The sequence below is a fragment of the Pinus tabuliformis genome, chromosome X (genome assembly GCF_031772625.1).
Source record: "Pinus tabuliformis cultivar Carrire ecotype Pingquan chromosome X, CPIR1, whole genome shotgun sequence".
Taxonomy (NCBI): Eukaryota; Viridiplantae; Streptophyta; class Pinopsida; order Pinales; family Pinaceae; genus Pinus; species Pinus tabuliformis.
This window is the reverse complement of record NC_142308.1, coordinates 256888734-256914096: the sequence shown is the minus strand read 5'-3', so window position 1 is coordinate 256914096 and position 25363 is coordinate 256888734. Positions and strand designations below refer to the sequence as shown.

The window sequence follows — 25363 nt, the reverse complement described above, 5'->3', positions numbered from 1 at the left end:
ACCTTTCTATGATCAGGATTGCGATTTCATTTGAAGTACACCCAGCCTCCAAGAGATTGCGATATGATTTAAAAAAAAAGGCCCCCTTTTAATTTTACTTGGAATACCCATAATTCTAAACCGATTGCGATTTTTTGAGTTCTTCCCTAAATTCTAATCCGATTGCAATTGTTTTATGATCTGCCCCAAACTTTGATTTCTGATTGCGATAGACCATAAAGTCCAACTCCTCACTCTGCATTCTTCTCCATGATGGTTGTTTTCATAATTTATTGCAACTCTACGTTTTTCTTGATTTCCTACAAAAGTTATTTGCTTCAAATAAAACTCGCTTATCAGTTTCATTTATTTCCATCTTATCGATTCTTGTTTTTTTGTTCGGGTTCCTGGCAGAGGAAGAAAGTTGTGCTGATAATTGATAGATCAGATCAAACAAGCAGACAAACATCTAGAGAATTTGACAGAACAAATGAAGTTGATGAAGACAACAAATCACTTTCAGAAACTTCTACCAAAAAAAGGTTTTCCTTTGAGCGTTGTTGAAGGGATTTGTTTAAATTCCCTCAATGCTCTGCGAAATAGATTCAATTGTTTTCTTCTATTTAAGCTTACTCATTGTATGAAATAAAGGTGGACTAAATTTTATGAAGAAAGGCTTACGAAAGCTCGCACTATTGTACATTCATACTTTTCTCAATAGAGTGACTCGAACATTATTTTTTCGAATTTTAATAAAGAATTTTGAGAAGTTGCACTAATGTACTCGCGGAATCATCTTTGTGAGAAGGACTAAACTAATGCTATTTATTTTATGAACTAAGTGAAGTGCATATGGTATTTCTATCATTGTACCTCTACTTTTTTCATAAGTAAATAGTAAATTTATTTTTTCATATTTCTTATTACTTGATATTTAAATAACAATGTTACATGTATTGACTACTGATCATGCTGCAATTGATATCTTTATACATTTTAAGAAATTTAGTTTGATATTATAAATGCGATATGAGTTTACACATTATTTTGATTAACTATTTAATCAAACTAATCATCTTGAAATTGTTTCATTTCCATTGGTGTTTGAGCAATCTATATTGTCATTTACTAGGGGAAATCATTATATGTTGAATCTAGATAAAAGTTAAACAATCACAGGTTATAGAATAAATTAATGCATATATTTTCCATTTAATTCATTACTTTAAATCCATCTATTTCACTTGACTATAAGCATTACACATCCATTTAAAAACCTTTCGTTGGGAAATTGGTCCCATTATCCCCAGTCAGAGCCACTACCTAAACAGAAAAGGAGTTGTCTTAAGGTTTAGACCAGGTGGTTTCCCCTTGTGTTGAAGCAGTGATTTTTGAGGCCTCAACAATTTTTGGTGCTAGAAGGAGTGCATGCAGACTATGAATGGAAAGTAAGTCCAATTCAAAAATGAAAGGCCATTCCAAGAGTCATTCTCCCTCCAAATCTCCTACAACTTCCAGATCCCTCCAGAATCTCCTACTTTTAGATCAGGAGTTGTACAATCACCTCCCAAGTCTCCTAGAATACCTCCGGAGGTAATACTTGTGGATTATACTCCAGAATCACTAGAAATTACATCTTTGAAATTTGCAGGTGGGCTAGTTTTCCATGATTTTTCCAAAAAAATGATTCGCCAATTTCCATTTTTTATAAAAATGATTTTCCAAAATTTTATAATACAAATTTATTTTACCTTCAAAATCACCAACATTGTATAGAGAGTATGTATAAATTTTTTATAAATTTCAATATTTTTAAAAATACATCAATAAACATTTTATAGTTTGCATATTAGGGACTAGTGAGATTCGCCAATGTTTTTAAACTTCAAGATAATTTTCTGTCCTTAAAATTTTCCCTACTTCATGTATCTGTGGCTCCACTCCAAATGTCGATTGCGATAATATCCAAAGTCAAACATGAATGAACGACTAAGATCTAATTTGCCCAGATCAATGAAAAATAAGATTTTGAACCCTGGTGCTCAATTTTAAGTTTCTCACAGGGTGGGCGGGGCCTTGAAAGGTGGTTTTTCCCATTCATCCATATATCCACGCGTCACTCTCTTGTTATTTCAGACTCCCTCTTCAGAAACCACTTACCACTTCTGACCCCCTCAGAACAAATCATTATCCATTCACCTTTCTGCGACCGCGATTGCGATTTCCTTTGAAGTACTCTTGGCTTCTAAGCGGTTGTGATATGATTTAAAAAGAGGCCCCCTTTAAATTTTATTTGGAATACCCCTAATTCTAAATCGATTGCGATTTTTTGAGTTTTTCCCTAAATTCTAACCCAATTGCAATTGTTTTATTATTTGCACCAAACTTTTATTTCCAATTGCGATAGACTGTAAAGTACAACTCCTCACTCCACATTCTTCTCCACAATGGTTGTATTCGGAATTTATTGCAATTCTACATTTTTCCTGATTTCCTATAAAAGTTATTTGTTTCAAATGAAACTCGCTTATCAGTTTCATTTATTTCCAGCTTATCGATTCCTGTTTTTTTTGTTCAAGTTCATGATAGAGGAAGACATATGTGCTGATAAGTTGCAGATAAGATAAAAAAGGCAGACAAACATCCATATATTTCGATGGACCAGACGAAGCTGATGAAGATAGAAAATCACTTTTAGAAACTTCTACCAAAACATTGTTTTCCTTTAAGCTTTGTTGAAGTAATCTATTTAAATGCCCTCAACACTCTGCAAAATAGATTCAGTTTTTTTTTGCTATTTAAGCTTACTCATTCTATGAAATAAAGGTACTAAATTTTATGAAGAAAGGCTTATGAAAGCTCACACTATTGTATTTTCATACTTTTCTCAATAGAATGACTGGAACATTGTTTTTTCAAATTTTCATAAAGAATTTTGAGAAGTTTCACTACTGTACTCCCGGAATCATCTTTGTGAGAAGGACTAAATTGCTGCTATTTATTTTATGAGCTGAGCGAAGTGCATCTGGTATTTCTATGATTGTACCTCTATTTTTTCATAAGTAAATAGTAAATGTATCTTTTCAGATTGCTTATTACTTGATATTTAAAGAACAATGTTACATGTATTCACTACTAATCATGCTGCCATTGATATTTTTATACATGTTAAGCAATTTTCTTTGATATTCTAAATGCGATATGGGTTTACACATTATTTTGATTAACTATTTAATCAAACTAATAATCTTGAAATAGTTTCATTTCCATTAGTGTTTGAACAATCTATATTTTCATTTACTAAGGAAAATCATTATAGATCGCATGTAGATAAAAGTTAAACAATTCAAGGTTATAGAATAGATCAATGCATATATTTTCCATTTAATTCATTACTGCAAATCCATCTATTTCACTTCACTATAAGCATTCTACATCCATTCAAGCACCTTTCATTGGGAAACTGGTCCCATTATCCCCAATCGGAGCTACTACCTAAATGGAAAAGGAGTTGTCTCAAGGTCTGGATCGAGTAGTTTTCCCCTTGTGTTGAAGCAGTGATTTTTGAGGTCTCAACAGTAGCCAAAATGCGCTATTATTAATGATGAGTGTGTGCGGGAATCTAAAGAACCAGCGATGAAGGATATATCCCTTCCATCGGTACCTGATTTACTCTATCCTGACATCTCTTGTGATTCTGCCACTTTTGATTTTCCCTGTGAAAACTCACCTCCACATGTTTCTACTTCCGATCATTCACAGGACACACTAGATGTCAGCCTGTCATTACATTGTGGAGAGGACACATCTTCTTATGAAAATATGTCCCATCTATCATCTATTATTTTTGAAAACACAGAGGGTGAACATCCTTGTTTCTCATCAACTCCTCTACATGATTCATTAGATCACAAGGATGCTGACAAACATCTTGAGTTTTCTGATCGTGGTTGTCATGATCTCTGTACTTCTTCATTTGATCACAAGGTTGATTCACTCATTGTTAATATTTATAAGCCACTAGTCTTTGATGATCTATCTATTGACGAAGTGGAAACCCGACAGGCTATCAAGGAACTTCAGCCTGAACTGATGGTTATCTCAGGTACCTACTAACCTGAGGTTAGTTTCACTTCCAATTAGAAAACAAAAAAACACCCAAGGCTCGTCATCACTCTTTGATTCACATTGAAGATCAATTTAATACACAAAGATTGCTTCCCCCACTCGAATCACATGATCCCATCGCTCATGCCTTGGAGGAATCTTGTCTGTCTTTCTCATGTTCTCTCGTATGTCACAATCTAAAGAGTGTGTATGTTTACCATCTGCACATGGTACGTCGCAACACCATGGTACATCTATATAATGTTTGTCTTGTGCATTCACTCTTTTCTTTTCTGCAAACTCTTTAGAACTCAAAGCATGTTTGTCTTCATTGATCTATCTTTCTTGTTCACTGGCTTCCATGCATATCTTTCTCGTTTACCATGCCTTCGCCAACATGGGTCAGCTGATGCATCGGTGATTGCATTGGAAATATCACTTTACGTGAGTACGCCCATGCACTGTTTAGCATAGGAGTAGGAGTAGCCTTTGCTTGTTTGTTTTGATTTCTTAATGGTATTAGTTTTCTTGCTTGCTTTCTTTTCTTACCTATTTTTCTTTCGCTTTACTTCTACTTTTTGACTTTTCTTTCTTTGCTTGCTTATACCTATAGGTTAGCCTCTTATGAAACCTTTTTGGCTTTCAAGACAAGCCAGATAATATAAGAGGACTTGTACAACTATCAACATTTGGTTAACGGTTTTCCTCTCTCTTTATGTAGATCTTGTTGTCTTTAGTCGATGATGAATTGATGGAAAATACGTTTTGTTTAGAGTGAGTCTTGGTGAAAACACAACAGTTGCACTATTAACTAGTACTACCTACTCTAATTGGTTCTTTTGGGTTAACCCTTGTCAGCTCAGTCAAGTAGAGTAAGGTGACAGGGAAACGTTTACAAGTTTGCTAGAGGTACATATAACATACTTTTCTAAAGGAACAATCTCTTTTTCTCTCAATCAGTCAGGATCCCTCTTTTGCCTCTAAAATAAATAAGTGCATATGCACAGTTCTTTGAAAAAAAATAAAAATGAATAAGGTGAAGGAAGAGAAAGGCTTCCTGTGCAGAGAGGTGATACAGGTAACTCCGCCAGAGTACTGACCAGGCTTGATGGTAGTGGAGCAAAGCTTGTGTTCCTATGTGACTCTGCCAGGGTACTCTCCAGGCCTGCTGGCAGCAGAGAAGCACCAGAGATGAAACTTAAATCATGATAATTATATTACTTGTGCATCGATATACCCCTCATCCCCAATCGAAACAACTAAGTTGACTTGGCTTGGAATGTGTGTTAACCAATCAAGGGAATGGTAGGGACTACATCTTTCACATAAGCTAGTGCGGAAGCTATCATGATCAAAGAATGGAACAATACTTCCAGAAGTGTTAGACTTGCTTTTCACGAAACAAGGTCCATACAAAGAGATGGAGTTCTACCAGTGTGTTGCAAATGTTGTAGCGGCTACAACCACCCTCCAAAATTTTAGCTCGAATGAAAATTTCAGAGCCTATATTGGATCCTGAAATCGATCTTTCCCTGGTCCCTTGTTGGTAAGATGATGATCTTAAGCTCCCCTCCTTGATATTAAGAGTTGTCCATGTTATCATCTTTATGCAGAATGTGTCATATTTGGGCACAGGGATTGTTGTTTTTCATGAAAAAGGGATCTTTTTTTGCTTCAAGTGAAAGCATGTGCACATGAGTTGTTATCATCACATAGGCATGTTTCACACTCACTTCACGCACTCTTGTCATGGATGTTGTTGCATCAAGAAGAGTATACTTTATACATTTTGGATGGTCTACATTGTATCACTAAGTGTGCGTGTGTGATCATAGTCGAGTCCTATCACTTTTTACATTTGTGTCATTGATCTCACACAACCATTTCCTGAGAAACCTAGCATCATCTAGCTTCCCGGAACTATGCACTTTTCTCCTGCAACCCTCAAGCTTTATCTCTTTCCTACTAGAATTGCATAGTGCACAGAGACCCTAGCCTCCTTGGCATCCAAAACTGCACAATTGTTTCCTTCAGTTTCCTTACCCTAGTCAGAGCCCACTGTCATCAGAAACTATGTAGTATTGTCCGTTAGCTACTCAGTCTACCTTGCAACCTGAAACTACACAGATGTGTCCTCCTAGAACCCATCCCGTAACAATTCCTTGCATCCAGAAAATGCATAATATTGCCTCTCAACTGCCTAGGCTGCACTACACTCAGAAACTCCACAAAGGTCTTCTCCCAGGACCCCATCCCACAATAGTTTCATATGCCTCAAAACTGTGCAGTGTTGTCCAAGTTTTCCTGTTTGTCTTACATGAAGAAACTACATAGATGGGCCTCCAAGGACCTCATTTTGAGAGCAATCACTACCCACTGAAACTGCGTTGATCTATATTTCAGTGACTACAAGAAAATGTGACAAGCTAAGATCACTCCCAAGTAGTGGAGGAGAAGGACCAAAAGACTAAGTGATGACAAAATATCAAGATCACATGCAAACTTCATCGGATGCATGATCATCTTGAGGGTATGTATGGTAAGTAAAGAAAACCTTTCAAAGTAAACCTCTTAGTTGAGTTTGCAGGACTTCTTGTCATTGTCATATCATCCTCTCCTCAAGAGCATGCATGTGTGCAAACACAAAGTCATTTGATGCATTTCCTCTACATGTCTTTCTTTATTTTCACTTGTTTAACCAACTGTTATCTTTGGCATGATGATTGTTATGTCATGCTTGTGACCTTGCTCTAGTGATATCGAAGGTTTGTCTTTCTGTGCATGATTTGATCCGACTATGTAAACACACATCACAATCACACAAAAAGTTGTAGGCACTGTTGTGCAAGTGTCATCACGATTGTTCAATGACCCATATTAAGTGTTGCACTTGTCACTCTCACCTTTAGATGGTCGCACTAAGCACATGTTGTCCTGTTGGTTTGAGGTGTCTTGCCGTTGAGTCATGCTATGTGTGTGTTCACAAGGTCATATATACATGAGTTCATTTACTCACTTCTTAACCATTTTTCCCGAAAATATGTCTACCGGACAATATAAAACAAACACATAAAAATGATCAAATTTAATAATATAGTAAGATAAAGTATAATTTTTTTTTTTTTTTTTTTTTTTTAACTATTGTATATATATATATATATATATATATATATATATATATATATATATATATATATATATATATCTTAGATGACATTTATAACAAAGACCAAAGATCGGAACCAACTCGACGTGGGAGGCTCTGAAACTTGAACTAGGGTTAGGGTTTTGACGTTGGGCACCATGGCGAGATGCACAGGGGGGAGTGCTGCTCCCTCCTACAGTGAAGTAGTTACGGATAGAAGCAAGGATGCAGGAAAGCAACATTTCAAGAAGCCTTTGGAGAAGGCAACATGGGAGAGTAACACGGACACATTGGGAGGAAACGGACCTCATGAACAGGAAGGGGAGAACCAGGAAGCTAGTAAGGAAAAGGAGAAAAGGGATAGCAGTCAGAAGCCTACTTCTGTAAGGACATCTGGGGTCTACAAACCTAAGTTGAACACCATTCCTCGGGTCATATTGATGACCCTGCACTACAAGCGCATAGGGATCATATGACGAAACATGTGGTCATCTGCAAATTCATGGGAATATGGCTGACAGAGAGGGCGCTGCATGTCTGGATAAGGAGCCACTGGAAGCCAAAGGGGGAAATAAACCTTCATCTGGGATCCAAGGGATTTTTCACAGTAGTATTCACAAGCCTAGAGGATAAAGACAGAGTGTTTGAAGGAGGACCATACTTCTACGCTGCTGCAGGCCTCTACATGTGGCCATGGATAATGAACTTTGTTCCGGAACGCGAGACATTTTCATTGGTACCAGTATGGATCAGACTATACTCCCTTCCTCTGGATTATTGGTTACCAGAATCGCTGAAAACAATAGGAAACAAATTGGGGCATTTTCTAAAGATCTCAGATGCGACTCTGAAAGGTAAATACACCTCCTTCACCCGGAGCAGTGTGGAAATGGACTTATCTGGAGCACTTCCAGACGCGATAATTTTAGAAGTATATGATGAAGAATGTGTACAGGCGGTGGACTATGAGCACATCCCATTTAGGTGCCGCAAATTCCATGAGCATGGGCATCTATATAGAGATTTCCCAACAAAAAACATCGAGAGAAGTGTGAAAACCACTATGGATAAAAATCCTGATGGTTTTACCAAGGTTGGGGGAAAGGGAAAGGTGGAAAGAGGATGCAAAAGAATATCAATGAGGAAAAACAACCGAGCCACAATAGCTTTAAGATCCTAGAAGAAGAAGAAGGAAACAAAGAAACGAACCAAGTAATGGAGAACATTATCACTGAGAAGGAAAGGGATGACAGTATGGAAGATATCATAGAAAACATGATGGAGATAAATAGGGACCATGAGATGACTCCAAGTGAGGCGGGAATGGAGGACCATGAATTTTTGGAGATTCTAGATAGGGAAAATATGGATCTAGAGAAATTTCTGGAACAAGGAACAACCAAAGGAGTGGACTCCCTGCCAAAAGAGGAATATGACAGGGTTCAACAGCTCTTCCTATGGAGATCACAAACGAAGGGAACTGGAGTCAAAAGAAATCATGAAAGCCAAGAACATAGAGGGATCAAAATGATGGAGGAGACACAGGCACAATCTCCAAAGAACCTAGGCAAGAAAAGAGGAAGAAAAAGACAGAAGGAGTTGCTGAACGAATGTGGGAAACTATTGATTAACTCAGGTAAGATGAAAGAGCTTACCAGTTACTCCTTTACAAACCTTTCTTAATGAATCTCATAACCTAGAATATTAGAGGCATAGGAAGTAGAAGGAAACAAATCAATCTTAGCACTAGAATAAAAGAAGAAAATCCAGATATGGTTTTTATTCAGGAGACAAAGTGTTCGATGGATAATATTAGATAAATCCATAATAATTGGCTAATCAAGTATGATTATCTAGAGGTTAAAGCAAAAGACTTAGCGGGGGGGATTATCATGCTGTGGGATCCACAGAAATTTGGAATCCTGGATGCTGAGGCATCTAGGGACTAGCTTTCTTTGGTTTGTCAACCTTTAGGTGATAGGAAGATATACATGACAAAAATGTCTATGGACCTCAAAAGAAAGAAGATAAACTCAAGATTCTCACCTCCCTTGAGGAACTAAGAGCAAGACACCCTAATATGCCCTGGATCGTTGCAGGAGATTTCAATATGATAAGATCTCTTACAGAGAAAAAAGGCGGTATCAAATAGCTAGGCAAAGACTCCATGGCCTTCCAGAACTTAATAATGAACATGGGGTTAGTGGACACTGGAACAATAAATGGGACCTTCACTTGGAACAACAAAAGGGGATGAGCTTCACAAGTCACATCTAGACTAGACAGATTTATTATCTCAGAGGACCTCTTTCTCTCAAGCCCTGCCATAACAACTTCTATTCTTCCCTTTGGAGGTTTGGATCATTGGCCTGTACAGTTGGAAACCACTTTTATGGGTACACAAAGAAATAGACCTTTCAGGTTTGAGAATGCCTAGCTCTCTCATCCTGAATTCACGAGTAATATTGAAAAATGGTGGAGAGAGGATCTAAACATTCAAGGCACTAGAATTTTCCTACTCTAACGGAAACTTAAACATATAAAATCCAAGCTTAAAGGTTGGAACAAAAAGGAATTTGGAAATATCTTCAAAGCCAAAAGAGAAGCTAAGTAGAAACTCCAAGAGATCAATCGGATCAACATCATAGACGGCTTTACAGAGGAGTGTAAAAAGCTAGTTGATTCTTTGCATGAAGAATGGGAAGAGTGGTGCTTGCAAGAGGAGATTTTCTGGAGACAGAAGTCAAGGATTCAGTGGATTAAAGAGGAAGAAAGAAACACGAAGTTCTTTCATAAATCCAGAATGGATCATAGGGCACACAACGAAATCACAAAGCTAAAAGCCTCTCAAGGGAGAGAAATCATTTCTCACATAGACATGGAATCTCTCCTTATACAAAATTTCCTCAGTATTGCAGAGGAGCCTATGGGGAATAGATCAAGGTTCATCAACCATTTTCTTAGTATATCCCTCAGTTGGTTACCAGAGAAGATAACCACAATCTTAACAGGCCAATGTCGGAAGAGGAGGTCAGTGAAGTGATCAATGAAATGCAAAATGGAAAAGCTCCAGGCCCGTATGGATTCAATGTATACTTCTTCAAATCATGTTGGAAAATAGTCAAACAGGATATCCTTGAGGTGGTGGAAGACTCAAGAAGATCCAAAAAGGTTCTGAAGGCATTTAGTGCTTCCTTCATAGCTTTGATCCCAAAAAAGGAAAATGCCATGACTCCAGATGGCTTCAGACCCACAGCCCTATGTAATGTGGTGTATAAAATTATTTCCAAGGTAATCGTCAATAGACCCAAGCCCCTTTTACCAGCTCTCATCTCAGAGGAGCAAACAGACTATGTGGAAGGAAGACAAATCCTCAATAATATCATCCAACCTCATGAGGTGGTACACTCTCTCAAAAGAAACAAACAAGCTGGTATGATCATTCAATTAGACCTAGCAAAAGCTTATGACAAGCTAAGATGGTCTTACATAAGGGCAGTTCTAAAAGCCTATGGCTTCAACCAAAATTGGATAAGATGGGTTATGGCACTAGTCACCACAACTAGTTTCTCCATCCTGCTTAATGGTGCTCCTTCAAGACTCTTCACACCCTCTAGAGGTCTTAGAAAAGGGGATCCTCTCTCACCCTTCCTCTTTGTTCTCATGATGGAAGGGCTTGGCAGAGCGATTAAAATGGCTAATGCTGAAGGAAGAATCTAGGGCATCAAACTCACCTTGGATGGAGCAAGCAAACACACATCAACAATTTGTGGATGACATAATGTTGCGGGGCTTACCTACAGTAAGGGAAGCCAGAATGATTAAACACATTTTGAATGACTTTGCTATGGCTGTTGGCACAGAGGTAAGCCTCAAAAAATCAAAAGTTTTTTTTCTTTAACACTGGCATTGCTATTCAAATAAATATCACTAGAATTCTTGGGTTTCAAAGGGACTAGGTACCTTCCAAGTATCTGGGCATACCTCTCACAGATAAACCTCTCAACAAGGAAGTGTGGGAGCAATTATAAATAAACTGCAGGACAAGATTCGAAAATGGACATGCAGGTCTTTAAACTTGGTGGGGCGCCTTGTGCTCACACACGCTGTCTTGCAGGCCATTCCTATATTTATGTTCTCAACTCTTCCTGCTCCTAAAGGAGTTAAGAAGCAGATCAGGAGCATACAAAGGGACTTTCTATGGGGCAAAGGAGAAGAGAAAAAGAAATGGGCTTTAGTAGCCTAGGACAAGATATGAAAACCCAAGAGCCACAGAGGCTTGGGGCTTCATGATCCTGAAACCATCAACAAGGTTTTGAGAGCTAAACTCTGGTGGACATGGATCAAAGAATCGGCAACTCCCTGGGCTAAGATTTGGACACAAAAATATGCCAAGAATTGGCAGGAGAAAGACCACATTAGAATGTCAGGGCACATTAAGGGATCCCACATTTGGAACCTTGCCTGGGAAAATAAAAGTATTGTTCAGCAACATAGTTTCTTGGAAATTCGAGCTGAGAACCTAGCATGATTTTGGGAGGACAACTGGTAGTAGGAACCCAATTTTTATAAGGATGAATTAGTAGCTCTCAAGAATGACACAAACAACAAAGATCTACTTATGGTAAAAGCCTTCTGGGACCAGGAAAGGAACAATGGAAAATGGAGAACTTGGAAGGATTTAGGCCACAGTGAAGAGAGTCCTCTGTGGGCCCAGGCATAATCCCTTACCCAGGATCTAGAGCATGGGAGGATTTTGGTATCATCCTTGCCTGACCAACTAAGATGGGGAAGGACACTGAAGGAAACTTTAACCTCAAAGAAGCTAACAGGATATAACTATCCAAATCTTGATCAAGTTTGGAAGAATCTTTGGCAGAGCCCCCACTGGATGAAAACAAAGTTATTCATTTGGCTAGTTCATTAAAGGAAAATCTTAACTTAGGGAGAATATTCTGAAAAAAATGCTTCATGGGACCATCCAAATGTTACCTTTGTGGTTCACAAGAGGAGACGATGGATCACCTTCTCAACATTTTCCCTTTCACCTCCATCGTGTGGGAATGGGTGGCCTCAATCTTTAGGCACACTGATAGGGACAAAATCAACATCTCCAACACTTTGAACAATTGAAGGAAAAAATTCTCAGGGAATGAAATTATTAATAAGCTTAGACCTTGGTTCCAGTTTTTACCATTTGGAATGCCTGGAAAGAGCGCAATGGTCGGATCTTCAAGAACAAAGAAAGCAAGCCCCAACACATAATTGACCAAATTTTAAGGTAGCTCAAAGATACGGTTAGTAGGTTGTTGAGGACACTTCCTAAGGACCCTCCTATGCCCCAAGATGTGAGTATTCTACTACATTTGGGTCTCCAGTCCATAAGCCCTCACGACATTATCAAGGGAGTGAGCTAAATAAACTCAGATATAAACATTTGGAATCCTCCTCCATATGGTTTCTTAAAGGTCAATATAGATGCAGCATCTAAGGGAAACCTAGGGTTAGCTGGTTTTGGAGGTGTTATAAGAGATGAATAGGGGAAAATAAAGAATATCTTTCATGGCCACTTGGGGAAGGCCACTAATAACATGGCAGAACTCATGGCCCTAGAGCAATGCTTGGAAATTTTGGTGGATTCAGATTCACATAATGTCATCATTGAGGTAGATTCAGAATTGATTATTAGAGTGGCCAAGAAAATATGCAATGGTACATCACTGAATAAAGTGTTGAAGCACTGGAAGCTCTCGCAAGTCTTTCACCATATATACTCCCACCTGCAAATCTTAAAAACTGTAAGCTTTGTCCATGTGAAAATAAAAGCTAACATGGTAGCAGATTGTTTGGCGAATGAAGGAGTGGTTAATAAGGAGAGGGACACCCGTAATGTCTGGGAGTTGTTACCTCTGGGCAAACTGTTACAGGACTGCCTCTGTCAGGCTACTAAAGATAAGGAGCAATGGGAAAGGTTGACATCAGCGGAGGAAGACCAAGGATACAGTGGCGTGAGGAACGATTCTGGAAGTGATGCAGGTTTATCGTATCATTAATCACTATGTGGATTAATAGCGACACATTGATTCAGCGAAAAGCAGAGAAACTAGGGCTTAAGAGTAAATCTATCGAAAAGCAAAATATCAATGGTGAAGGGAGGAAGGACCGGGAAGCGTCCGATATGTTGGATCGACGATCATCACTCGGCAGAAAAGCGCATAATTTAATTCACAAGGAATTGGTTTTTCGTACCACAAGTGGTATTTCAGAAGCAGTCTAAGTGGTAACCGGTATTGCAAGGAAGGCCTCTGATTCCACTCTTCAAGCGACACCTAGCAGCGAGGAGAAAAGAGGAGACTATTTTTTGGGCGGGTGTTCCTCGAGCTACTTATCGACCTGCAATCTGCATGAACCATTGGATCCACAAAGGGTAGATCAATGGTGGAGGGTCGGGTGTGCAAGTGGAAGGCCAGATGTGATTTTATGCTTCAACGTTAGCCATGTATCGTTGATGTAGTTGTCAGGGCACCATACCAGGAATGCAGACCTATTGTTTTTTATGGTAGCAAATGTAATAATTTTGAAATCCGACCTTACGGGTTGCGGGTCGGGTTTTTGTGTATTACCTGTGTTAGCCACTTCTCCTGATAGGGGGGGTGGTTTCGAGTTTTAAAGATTTAAAGCCAACTTCGCTTCAGATAGGTCATGTGGACCATTTTATGGTAAACACAAGGAAGTTCGGTTTACCTTGTAAAATATGTAATGTACTTGTTTCGGTTAATAAAAAGATCCATTCTTACTTGACCAAAAAAAAAACTAATTCAATTGTAAATGTTTTAAAATAGAATATATGAAAAATATAAAGTATTTAACTTGTTAATTATTATTATTGCCTTTTTAAAGTTATCTACATGATTTATTTGTATTAATATAGAATAAACATATAAAGAATATTAAATTTAATGAGGGTTGCAAGGAAATACAATCCATGACATTGAAATTAAGGATTATGTTGCTACAAAACTTATATATAAAAACAAGTAGCATGATAGATATAAAACATATTGTGAAATATTTAAACTAATATTAATATAATATGGAGAATATTAATACATATCTTTCATATTTGCAATATACAAGAAATGATTCTTCTATGAAACTATTTTACAAAGCATAATTGCATACATAGTTATATCACAAAGTTTGAAAATTTATATTCCGCCCCCCACCCTCCTCGAAAAAAAATAAAAAAAATCTTGTCATTCAATTATGAAGTAGTAACTTTGGCAAACCTTGTTCAAATCGCATTTACATTATGTGCATATAAAACCAAATGGATGTAACATTCCTAAACTACAAATTGTTTAGTACAATGAACAATTACATAGTGTTGGTCAATTTGGGATGGTGCTTAACATGATGTTACAATATCATAACTTGTCATTGATGTTTCTGAAAAGATATGAAGAAACAATATTTATTAATGCTTATTTGTTTTCTCTAAAAATGATCATACCATGTCTAATAAATTTGAAAAATAATGAAGTATGAATTCAAGTAAAGTGGGGAAGATGTATTTTCTATTATATGAAAGGCTCATTTTAAAATTGAGGATTTCAATAAATGATAAAATTAGAAGGACTAGTCAAAATCAAGAGTAAAATAGAAATGAAATAAGAATGTATTCTCTATTTGACTTATATATAAATTAGTTAGAAAATTGAATCATATAGAATAAAGGAAGTATACATATCAAGAATCATGCTTTGTTATTATTAATTTACATGGATGATGTTGTGTTATTAACAGATCATAAAAATACTTGTAATAAAAATATAATCATTTCCTATAATAGTGACATTGTCTTCTTAGTAACATCAAAAATTTTACATGGTTGTTGTTTGAGCTACAAAGTTAGTTAAAGAATCCTAAAATAATGTTATTTGTTCTATAAATAGTAAATAAAAAGACAATAGTAAGAACTAATTTTATATAATTGTTGTATGGGTTATAAAAGTTGTTGAAGAATCATAGAAGAAGGTTGAAAATATTAAAAAAATGTGTTTGAAAATATTAAAAAAATGTGTTTAGTAAAACAATTATGTATTAAAATAATAATTTATTATAGAAACATTAATTTATTATATATATTATCAAAATTAATCATAAAAATATAAATAAATACAAATACAAATTATTTACTCAAATAAAATTTAAATATAAGATATGTGTATTACATAGAATGTTAGGAAATATATAAATAAATCTGAAATATTAGATGTATTAATACATCTAAAGGAAAAATTATATACATAAAAATATGTACTTTACAAAAAAAATGATTATTGAGTACATGTAACAAAACCTAATAGTATTCATGAAAATTTATTCTATACATCCATAGAGCTTATAATGTTTATCCCACTCTATAATCTTATTTGTGAATATATATAACGATAATGCATTTTTCATGTAAAATAAATATGGATTAAAATGTCTGAGTTGTTGTAGATAAAAAATATTTTGATTCAAACACTCTTATTCATCCCCATTCTTCTAGCACTCTTTAGCACTCCTTTTCACCGCCTAATGGTTGCACTTCTTTGCCTTTCCCTAAATGCAATGTTTAAAAACAAAGTAAAAAAAAGACAACTGAAACCGAAAAAAGAATTGGAAGCAACCAAATAAATATCATTACTATGAAACGTTCGTATTACGCATACATTTTTTTTGGTAAATAATAGATATTATTACTATGAAACATTCGTATTAAAAAGTACGTATACATTTCTTTTGTAAATAATAAATATTATTACTATGAAACGTTTGTATTAAAAAGTACTTATACATTTCTTTGGTAAATACATCCTAAAAAAGCTATTTCCAAAATCATGATTTAAAACTTTTAATTCATTTAAAAAAAAAAAAAAATTTAAATTTTTTTTTTTCTTCTTATTTAAAAAAATAAAATCATATACTATTTTGTATAAAAAAAAAATATAATATATATAATAATGAAGATACAAAATATAATATATAATAATGAAGAAACAGTTATATTTTGTATATAAAATAGTAAGGAATATATATAAAAAAAAATATAAATATAATATATAATAATGAAGATACAAAATATAATATATAATAATGAAGAAACAATTATATTTTGTATATAAAATAGTAAGGAATATATATAAAAAAAAATATAATATATAATAATGAAGAAAATTATATCTTGTATATAAAATAGTAAGGAATATATATATAACAGTAACACTGCAATATATTTAAGTATTAAAAACTATAACCTTTTATTCTTTTTAAGCACTTAATTATTTATAAAAAATAACTAATTCATACACTTTATAAAAAATAACTAATTCATACACTATTTTTCGTATTATTCCAAAGGAAAAAAGATAATCATGAAAGATTCAAAACACAAATTACTGTATAATTTTCTCTCCATACAAGTTTCATTGAAAATAATAATATCAAATCCAACAAGGTGAGTTGCAAGGCAACTAGTCCCTGCCTAGGGGTAGGGTCATATGGAGCAGAGCCGACGCCCAAGGTCCCCTAGCTATGTTGTTGTTCGTAAATACATAGACTGCTCAGTATTTAGATTTGATATTGTTCGTTTGATGTTTAACAGATTCCCGCAGATATGGTTGTAAACGCAATGATCGTAGCTATGGTCGCACATGCATACCAGAACGGTCTCTTTGTTTATCACGTCGCATGATCTGTTGCAAATCCATTGCGTAACTCTGTCGCAGCAGACGAGGCATATACCACTTGTTGCATTAAAGATTGCAGCATTCTACACAGGAGTTGTAGGTGCAGCAATCACAGAACAACTTTACAAGAAAGTTGCAAGTGCAGTGTCTCATGTGAGTGCAGAAGACATATTCCCTTTTTAAATTTTTTTCTATTGCATTTTCATTCTCCAAAAAGGTCATATTCATTCTTTATATTATTGTTTTCAAACATAGAGCTTGAGCTGTAATCTCAAACCCAATGCAATGATATAAATGTAACTGAAAATATTTAGTTTACTGTTTTAAATAATCAAATATATGTAACTCTTACTTTACTGTTTTAAATAAACAAATTTATGTAACCAAGTTTCCAAAAGATGATAGAGAGTGCAGTAGGAGAAAGGCTTATATCAACAAAATTAAGAGAAGAGAACGATGTTGGACATAGACAATCTTTACTGGTGTTTCTTTCAAGAGTATTGAAGACTGTACTTACTAGGTAAACGTTTATTGTATCCCAGTGTTTACTACTTTGTACCTGTTTATATAAAATATAGTAAGCAGGCCTAAGAGATTACTATATTGTATCCCATTATTTACTAGTTAGTACCTGCTTGTGTATGATATATTCTGGACTCTGCACGCCTCAAAGAATACTAAGACATGATAATTTCTAGGATAATTTTCTGCGGCAGTAGCACAACATTGCTTTTGTCTGCCTCGTTATAGACAAACCAGCGGATAGATTTCTTATCATATACATATAAACTGCTCGTGAAATTGCCGTCCTTAAATGAGTTGTATGCAGAGATCATGATTTTGGTATCTCTGACACTGTAGGTAGGTTGATTCTCAATATGTCTATATCAATTTTTTGTAGTATCCAGTTTCGACACGTGATTCGATATGCATTTGAATATATATGGTCGTCTACATGCATCGCTTCGGGCCCCGGTAATTAGTAATTAGTAATGATAATATAGACTATTTTACTTTCCAAACAATATAATAATATAACCATGCTTAAAGATGCTTTGTTTAAATACAAATTCACACTATAATGAAATATGAAATTAAAGTTATAATAACTCGAGCAAAACCAATGCTCTTATTGAACTTGAGTATTATCAAAACGTTTAAAAATATGTTAAAATTATGAAATGCTGTTATATTGATTTATAATAATATAATAACAAAGCTAGTTTTTTTGGTATTTTAATTAAAGATGGGTTTGAAAATGATGTTTTTTTAAGTGGTTTTAGGTTAAGTCTTTTTAATTTATACATAAATAAAGTGTTAAACGTGGTGTGGTTCACCTACTAATTATAATGGAAGGAGTTCAAATCAACTTCGTGTTATGGGAATACGAGAATAACCCCGTGTCAATTCATCCAGCATATATATATAAACATATTTTAGCTATATTTTAAATTGTTTTTGGAAAATAATTTTTGGTAGCGACAAATGTTACTCGAGGCTTGCATGCAAACCACCTGCCGGTTCTTCAGCGAGCTCAGCTTCAGCAGCTCTGAGACCATCAAATCTAGAAATCGAACGACTGCAAGTTCCTCGACTGGGTTCGAATCCAGCTATGGATAAAGAAGCAGTCATGCCTGCAAGTGCGGAGCCCGCCATTGCCCTGTCCTGAGAAGCCTGGGAATTATTTGATTTACTGCAGGGTGATGCGTTCCATACACCAAAGCAGGTATATATTCAGACACGAGAACCACAACTCCCCTGAATGCAATTGCAAATCCAGCGGTTTGTGCGAAGATTGTGTGATGCAAAGGTGGATGGAGTAGATGAATCAAACAAATAGAGCAGATCTTGTTTTTTTGGGGAGGGAAACGGAACAGAGCGAGGGATCTTAAGCTGCTTCAGCCGCTGATCCATAGCTACCTACGACAGAGAAGGCATATGAGTAGCGGATCTGGTAGTTTTTATTACAAGTTTTTTGAGAAAGCGAATCCCTGCAAACAGTGGCTGCACTTATTTTTCAATATTTTGTTCTGGAGCAAGGGTCATTTAGTAGCTCATAATCTGATTGCATTATCTATCTATTTTGATGGATCTGTAGGGCATCAGGCAGCATGGAATTTATCTGCTCAAGTTGCAGAGCTCACTTTGAGTACAAACTGCAGAGAGGACAAAACTAACCATGGGTTACTGCTGCCACTTTGGAGAAAGAAATAAGAGGCTTCAGGTCCAAAGCAAGGGCTTCGGCGAACAGAGGGCAGCCGCGAAAAAGAGGATCGTAACAGTGCGGACAAGATTCGACAAATTTGCGGTAATCAGCTAATTTTTTTATGTGGTTTCATGGCGAATTCAAATTAATTAGATTTTAGAAATATTTTGAAATTGAAATAGATCCTACTAGAATTTATTAAAAGCGAAGATCAATTACAGGAGTGCTGGTTGCCTGTAGGAAAGGCACGAACTAATAATGCAGAATAGGCATTAATAATTAAAATATAAAAGTCATTGAATCAACTAAATGTATATGAATATTTTTGTATTCTCTACATGAATAAATAATTGAACAATTCTATGCTCAGGTCCGTCAGAATTAGGCTCTGATAGTCCAACCCACGAGCTTGACCCCTTTGCTGCGTCGGCCCAAAATAACTAGGAAAAGCAGCAAGAGCAAGTCCAGGAACAACAATTGAAGAAAACAAAGAGCAGGTGGAAGACGAAACCAATACCTCAGAGGAGGCACTTAGCGTCATATTGGGCATCACCAAGAACGACATGAGAGCCGCAACAACCCTGTTTGCAACCAAGACATTCAAAGTTGCTAGTTAATGAATTTGGGAAACGTAAGGTCTCACCAAAAACTAAATAAAATGTCGACCTGCATTACCTTGCATAGTGCCTGAAGGAGCCTCCAAATCTTCCTCTGGCCAAATATGGAGAAAGAGTCACCGTAGAGGGCTGCAACTAGTGGATGAGCCGAGACCTCCTTGCGGCAGAGGCACGAATGATCGGAGTGAAGCAAGGAAAAGGGCAATTGTTACCGTAACAAAGCAAAGCACAGCTGCACTGCCACCTGTAACACATGCAAACACACTTGTAATTGTAATGAACTTATGATATGTTACTTGTAACTACCTGCCAATCTCAAACATTTAACATTTCAAACTAATGTTAACATTAAAACAAACCCGTTGACAGTTAGCCAAAATGCAGCAGGCTTAAAACCAATTTAAGCTATGGTCGGGCCTCTTCCGCCTCGGGAAGAGGCCAAATAAGATGAGAAAGGTTAAGCGGCGAATCCGACTTTGGTTATGTGCAGAGAACACCTCACAGTGGAATTCCAGACTTTAGTATAAGCGCCGTATAACAGACAAACTTTAGTATAAGCGCCGTATAACAGACAACGAAAGCACTGAACTAATGCTAAGTCGGCACAGAACGATTACTATAGTCCCTGCCGGATGCCAGATCGCAGGGACTAATAAACATACAATGTAATGAAAAAGTAAAATTTATAGTTAACTTGATATAAAATAGACATGGTGTTGATGCATGTCAGAATGAATTTCTTGATATAAAATAGACATGGTGTTGATGCATGTCAGAATGAATTTTTTGATGCTGAAATTTTTGGAACTTAATTATTATTGTACATGTCCGTATTTGGGAGTGACTTTAATAATGAAGTTTCAAATAATTTTCTCTCCATACAATTTCATTGAAAATAATAATATCAAATCCAATAAGCATACAATGTAATGAAAAATTAAAATTTATAATATCAAATCCAATAAGAATACAATGTAATGAAAAAGTAAAAAAAGTAAAATTTATAGTTGAGTTGATATAAAATAGACATGGTGTTGATGCATGTCAGAATGAATTTTTTGATGCTGCTGACATTTTTGGAACTTAATTATTATTGTACATTGGAACTTAATTATTATTGTACGTGTTCGTATTTAGGAGTGACTTTAATAATGAAGTTTCAAAGAATTTTAGAGGGAAAAAAAAAAATATATATATATATATACTCTTTTTTTTTGAGTATATTTGAATCCACCACTTCCCATTTTCAAATGGGAAAAGTTACCAAAAATTTAATTCTAGAATTTTCAAATGCAACATCATCAAAATAAATTAATTTAATTCTAGAATTTTCAAATGCAACATCACCAAAATTAAATAAAATTAATTTAATTTTAGGAAAGCTTTATTTAGAATGGGATTTATTTAAAGAATTACAAAATATCTTTAAAAAGTTCTTCTTATTAATGGAACTATCAGATAATGGAACTATCATTTAATGTGATAATGAAATGAAACCCACTTGCCCTACATTCGATGAGGCAGAGAATGGAGTGGTGATTTAACCTCCAGAACTGGTATCGAACTAGGCATAGCAATGATAACTCCATTTATATGACACAGAGAATGGTATTCAAAAACCACTTAAATAAATACAAAACGTGCATATAAACCTTCCGACGGTATTCCACTATGAAAAGAGAAGAGGAAAACCGCCTGAAGCCGACCATTATATAAATATAGTCTTCAATACAGTGTATACTTTAATCCTGTTAAAGGAACAAACTATTCCTTTCAGAAAATTACATAGCAGTCAATTGACTATAATAGCCTTATGTTGGATAATACAGAAAACAAAGTCTACATCCATAATTAAGAGGGACGCCCTTGAAGGAACCTGGAAAACAATATAAGAACCTAGGATAACTAATGTTGGTCTAATAGTCGCAAGCTAAGAGAGAAAAATAATCACAAAACCTTGAAAAATTAGTAGTATCAATAATAACACTGCTCAGAAAAGAAGCACAACTAGAAGATGCACACCCTATCAATATGGCCCAGAAAGATCAAGTATGTGGTAACAATTTAAGTCCCGAGAGGAAAGGTGAACCAACCTGGAAGAAGAGAGATAACATATCAACTTTGACAGAGGCATTTTGGTTGAGTGCATAGTAAATTGTGGTAAAGGGACAAGTCACACCTACAAGAATAGGTGATACAACAAAATTATAGAAAGGAGGCTTAAAATTATACATTTTTGCTTAATACAATATTAAAAAGAAACAAGGGAGTAACAATCTGTACCTGCTCATGAATGGCTTCGCCATGGAAGGAGGTGTGCACCCTCATGTACGCCTTCTCAGAATGACACCCTTGTGAAATAACAGTTGAGGATGTGAGCATGAATCCTAAGAAACCCTCATTACAAAACTATAATTATATAACCTGTGATATGATATGAAATACCATAACGTTAAACAAACATAACATACTTCGAATTACTCGAGTACTTGTATTTTATTTGTAAATCCAGAAAATCGAGGCCACTGCTTCGAGGAGTCTGCGCTCCAGCTACTCTCTGTATAGGCCAGAGGATAGAAAGAATGCAGTAATTCCCTAAAGGGATATAATCTCTATGGAAAAATTAAATCGTAAGAGAAGGGAAAAAAAACATATTAACCAAAATTGGGGATTTGAATTGTAGCAAAGAATTCATGTGGCACTTAAGCAAAAATTTAAGGTGGAAACAGACCAGGAAATTGACTGCCTCTAATAGAGTACTCGAAAATATAGTGAGGGAAAAAAATGAGTTGCATGAGAGTGCAAGGAATGCCGATGAAATGGACAGGTTGGCAATCCGAAGGATGCATTTCCAGAAGCACACAAAGGAGGCACGCATGTGATCCTCTGCCTCACAATGACAAAATCGAGAAGGTCCATGAAGATAGTAAACCCTTGAGGGAAATTGCAGACCAGCACAAAGAAAGACTAGACGGGTGTGTGAAGGAGTGGTATCACCATTGGATGGCCCACACATCAATAACACTCATAGCAGGAAAAGTAAAGCTTATCCGACAACACTTGGGATGAGACATTGCCACATGTGAAACCATACCCAGCTGTCGAATTCCAGAACCAAAAACGATAACAAGCTGCCTCGTTCCTAAAAAATGAATACCAGAGTTTAAGGCAGAACAGGACATCCCTTCCATGAAAAATGCCAAATGGACCAGGGACTGTACACAAGGATAGACTTAGGGTTTGGAGGGCGATAACCACTATTGATGTGATGAAACCTCATCCCATCATCCCATCATCCATACAAAGGGAGTCTGGCATATTAGGTGTTTTCACATGGGTTTCGGGTACCTGTCCACGGAGGATTTGGTCACCAATCCCCGAAAGCATGCACGCCACCTATTAAGGGACAGGCTCAACGTTGGGTAAAGGAGAACCCCAACACTACCCCAACCCACTTTAAAAAAAAAGTTATATAACCAGCGAAAACGAAGGTTAAGAAAATGATATGGCACGTGAACTATCATGATTATATCCTTATAAACATCACATATACAAAGACAAATACATTAAGGTCGAAAAGTACCAACCACCATTACCAAGGTCAAAAGGGGCCCTCACATACATCTAAACCACATATTTAAGGGTACAAGGAAGAATATCCCTGACATAATGGATAGTCATATATATATATATATATATATGACATTAAATACATAGTACTGCTATATGATTAAATTCATGTTAGAGTGTAGTAAATAAAGATAGATTTAACTATACCTTATCCATCACATTGAAACAAAAACAACAAGGAAGAGGAAGTTATATGTCAAGGGTATGTTAGTGGCGTTTAAGTATAGATTTTTTTTTTTTAGCGTAGTTGTGATAGATGGTATCAAAGCTCAACTTCACCATTGGGCCAAGGGACCACTATAGAAATTAATAAAAGTATAGTGTATATTTGACAAAGTGCAGTGTTGAAGGAAGAACTAAAACTTAACTTTTTTTTTAATTTCAAGTTAAACACGTGAACTGACTACAGCAAAGATGGCAAAGCGGGCTCCACCTATCACCATAGGCGAAGACTTGTATGCTGAATTGGAAAACAGAGCTCCCCCAATAACTACTCAATTTATGAAAGTCATTAGAAATATTCAACAAGAATTGGCATACCTAAGGAGTAGAAATGAGTGTCTATTAAAGGCTAGTGAGGAGAAGGAGAGGATAATAAGAGGTTTGACTCAAAAAACTGGCCATGGGATGGTGGAACCTCAAATATTGAAAGGAAATAAAAGGGGCACATAATAAGAGGAATGTGAAAGTGGGGGGGATTCTGATAAAACATATCCAAGAACATAGAAGAGAAAGAAACAAATAGAGTTAGAAGGGCAATTTAGCAAAATCAAGCCCCCTACCTTTTATGGGGAAAAGGAGGATGATGCAGAAGCATGGCTACTCAATATGAAAAAATATTTCCAAGTTTACGTATATGAGAGCAACTTAAATGCCAGATTGACCATTTATTAGTTTCAAGGCAAAGCTTCCCTTTGGTGGGAAAAAGCTAAAAGTGTGCATCTCTTGGAGGAAAAGACGATATCTTGGGAGGAATTTCAGAAGTAGTTTAAAAATTGTTATTTAAGTGAACTTTATTGTGATGATCGCACAAAGGAGTTCGATGATTTAAGGTTCGAACAATTAACCATGGACGAGTTCATAGAAAAGTTTACCAATTTGTTGTGGTATGTTCCCTACATTAAACAAGACAAAGCCAAGGTACAATGGTTAGTGAATTGTTTACCTACTGTCTATAAGCAGTGGATTGAGTTCAACAATCCTAATACAATGGATGCGGAAGTGGGGAAGATGATATTGTGTTATCAACAATTTAGGAATAAAAGATAAGGCTCTAAGTTTTAGAAGAATAAGGATAGAGCCAAACCTATAGTTGGAGCAAAACGACCAAAACCTGGCTATTATAATTTTTTTGGAAAGGACCATCAATGGAAAAAGTTGAGCAAGGGAAATGTAAATCAACCGACATAGTCTCAACATGGGTCAAAACCTATGGATCTAAATGGGAAAAAAATAGTGGAGGTAAAGAAAAAGGACTACCTAATTGTTGGGGATGTGGTGAAATTCATTTGTTGAGGGATTGTCCACATAATACCATATTTGTCCAAAACATCCAAGTTGTCCATGAATCCACCATAGTAAATGATATTTCTAGGAATATTCCAAGAATAAGCATAGCTTTGGAGGATAGAAAATAGAACACCAATCAAGGGTGATTGAAATTTAAGGTACTATTTCCAACCGACCTATTTATGTTCTAATTGATCTAGGGGCTAGTTTAAGTTACAATGGGCACCAGGTGGCAGAAAAATGTAAACTTAAAGCTGAAAATTTGAAAACTGCCTCTCTGGTACTGTTAGCAGCTGGCACCAAGAGAAGAGTAACCATCCAAGTTAAACAGTTTCATTTTGATTTAGATGGCTATTTCACAGTGGTAAACCTAAATGTACTACCCCTAGGATCATATGATGTACTGATAGGCATGGATTGGGTGGAAAATATA

At 35.9% G+C, this 25363-nt stretch overlaps 1 long non-coding RNA gene across 1 annotated transcript; it reads right to left on the bottom strand.

Annotated features, from left to right (window-relative positions):
• Positions 1–21883: 21883 nt before the first annotated feature.
• LOC149139349 (uncharacterized) lies at positions 21884–22526 on the bottom strand. Its single transcript, XR_016264490.1, has 3 exons — positions 22263–22526; positions 22075–22142; positions 21884–21970 (listed from the first exon to the last, which is right to left on the bottom strand). It is a non-coding gene; the product is annotated as an uncharacterized LOC149139349 (long non-coding RNA).
• Between the last annotated feature and the right edge of the window lie 2837 nt (positions 22527–25363).